This window comes from Bombus vosnesenskii, unplaced genomic scaffold (assembly GCF_011952255.1).
Source record: "Bombus vosnesenskii isolate JDL3184/JDL3185 unplaced genomic scaffold, Bvos_JDL3184-5_v1.1 scf7180000015018, whole genome shotgun sequence".
Taxonomy (NCBI): domain Eukaryota; kingdom Metazoa; phylum Arthropoda; class Insecta; order Hymenoptera; family Apidae; genus Bombus; species Bombus vosnesenskii.
The window spans coordinates 24,383-27,434 of NW_022883778.1; the positions used below are offsets into that span (position 1 = coordinate 24,383).

The 3,052-nt window shown below is 40.4% G+C and overlaps 1 pseudogene; it reads right to left on the minus strand.

Annotated features, from left to right (window-relative positions):
- Positions 1–1,632: 1,632 nt before the first annotated feature.
- On the minus strand, positions 1,633–1,752 carry LOC117240862 (annotated as a pseudogene).
- Positions 1,753–3,052: the final 1,300 nt, after the last annotated feature.

A 3,052-nucleotide genomic window follows, 5' to 3' on the forward strand; every position in this document is an offset into this window, starting at 1 on the left:
TAGACCTGTATATACGTGTAAATAAAATCTCGGCTTTGTGAAACGATGGCTAGTCCACATGAAGAGTCGTCGCGCGCCCAAGATTCCAATCGTGATCCGACATGTGTATGTATGTATGTATATGTATGTATATGTATAAATATGTATATGTATATGTATTTATCCGTGTAAGTTGTCGATAATGATATTGTAGTCATCTAGGGGGACAACGGGGCAAGTTATCTTTCCAAAAGCCAGAAAACTTTTTTCGGTTTCGGTAAGATCCATGTAAGCGTTTATACACTCAGTACTGGATGTCGCGGGTTGTATCTGTGACATATCTATATCACACATTCGGCAATGCTTTGCTGTAGTTCGCTCCGGTACTCCACACAGCAAGTGTGTTGGCGTATCTTCGTGTAATTCTTGATCCTCCGGATCCAATCAGTCTTGACAAATAAAAACATATTGGAACTAGTAAGCAGAGCGGATTAGATGGGCGCAACAACTGAATAACAATTCCTCGTAAGCATCCGGGTAGTCCTTAGGTAAGATTCCATCCGGAAGGTATAACAATTGGTTCTTCTGATTGTTAAATTCAACGCCCATTCTGTGTAACAGAACAAAAATATTTTATTATTAACATGTCTCGCTTTATTATGAAGTTTTTGTTGATTCATTTTGTCAGTGCGTCACAATGGGATTTTCCTTTCGGCGTATTGCCTTTATCTTTCAGTGTTTCATATATTCCTTCTAATTCGTCAATCATGGACGGGTTGATAGCTGATTACGATCCAGTTTCCCTTTCTCGTGACTGTTCGTTAACAGATTTTAACATTTTTGCTACTGTGTATTGTATTAATTGTCATTTATTATTTCTTCTTAATCCGTTCACCATGAGTAGTTAAGGGTTTAATAATTTATTATAAGATTTTAATCCATGGTTTGTTTCTCGTGGCTGGTTACAACCCCTCTTCTTCTTGCGCTGGAATACTTGCAGTGAATAAAAAATGAACGAAAAAGGATAAACTAAATAAAAGAAAACAAAACAAGATATGCACTGGAACAGTCCGCATGGGAACCTCTGACGAAGATACCTCCGTATGCATCATTAAACGTTAATATCGAAATGACCAAAACCTATGTTCATAACAGTAAATCAAATCAAACACCGGAGGAAACAATCACATGGAAATAGTAATCAAAATCTACGTAATGATAATATACCAAATCAACAATCAAGATGCACAACCCGTCATCCGGAAGCCGACGCTACTCACCGCGTGTCAATGCAAGGGAGAAAAACAACAAACAAAACATATCTTATTAAATAAAATATAAGAATATAGACAAAATCACCCCAATAAAATAACACCCGCTGGGAACACATTTAGGCATATATGCACACATGAATAAATAAGGCACTGTTACCAAGTAAAATCAAAATCTACACACGGAGCATCAGGATACATTTCACGAAACCTATCTAAACACCATGAGAGTACTTCAGGACAAGTATCCCCCCTTGATCTGAGGAATGGTGGCGTAGGAAAGCCTCCAACACTTGATCAGGAATCTCCTCTGAGAAACGAACCTTCGCGCTGGCATCCGTATCAACCACCGCATGGGGGGCGCGGCGGGCCCAGCGCGCTCTGCCAACGCCACACGGAATCCCAGGCGATCACCCCCATCCAAGTACTATCCGTGCCCGGCGCTGCTTAACTTTCGTGATCTAACGGGAACGAGTGCACTCAGCGCGGCCAGGGCATTGCCTACTTTCACTTGAACTGGAATGCATTTAACTATGTGTACTGCTTCTCCTGCGACCAAAGCCATGTGTCCTGGAGTTTTGGTTATTGCATACGCAAATTCATCAGGTAATATAGTTGCTAGACTGAATGCATTCTCTACTATTTTCTTTTCCGAGATGCATCTTAGTGTCAATATATCCTGATAGAGTACCGTTATTTGTCTTCTGACAGTTTTTCTACGTAAATGAATTTTGAGTTAACGTATGTGAATATATCCAAATTTTTGACTGCTGTTTTACGTTTGGGTATAAATGTATTTCCTTTAGTCGTTTTTAGGAAAAAGAGCTTGGGGTGTTCTGTGGATAACAGGGTGTATCCGCAAAAAGGCTGTTCTCCAGTTTTGGTTAGCACAAAGGTTATTTCTTGAGTCATAAAGGCAAAACCCGGTAGCGTCGGGTTGCTATTGGTTTTTATTTCTTGAATTTTTGTGGCGATTCCTTCGTACAAGACGTCATATTGCTCGAACTTACATAGGAATAGTGGATGTGGCTGCCAATAGGTGTATCCATCTTCTGAATCCAAACAAGTTCCTTTATTAATAGCGCATTCATTGAACTATTCATTTGACTTATTCATTAGACTAGCACTATTCATTAAACTTATTTAACGAATAGTAAGTTTAATGAATAGTATGATTTACGAATAATAAGTTTAATGAATGCTATTAACAACGTTTTTGTGTTTAAACGAATCCACGGTCAACGGAATAACTCTTTACTAAACGTAGACTAATCTTAGACGCAAAAATACGATTGTTGAAAATGCTCGATGTGTTACTCTCCAAGACAATCGCACGAATGCCAGCCTCGTGGAGATTTTTCTCGCTGTACGATTGCATTTGCTTTCTATACTCGTTTGGAAACATCGAGAAAGTTCCAAACGCCGTTGCTAGGCAGTTTCTGCCTGAATTTTGATACATACTCGTTGGAAACATCGAGAAAGTTCCAAACGCCGTTGCTAGGCAGTTTCTACCTCGAGTTTGATTATTAATACAATGTATGTCCCATTGTATCGGCACCTCTGGGGCAACATCACACGTGGCTAGGCCCGCTCCCGAGGCCGCATGCCGCCACTACCACATCTCTCGGAAAACCCATACAACCACTCCAGACCTCCGTTAGGCAAAACGTCCATCCCGTGACCGTGGCTACGTTCGGCGACCAATTGTCACCTCGAACCCAATCTCGCTATCACAAATCTTGAACAATTACAGCTAGGATAAAATCTAGGCTAGAGTAGAGGATGTTCCCAAAATTTCCAAG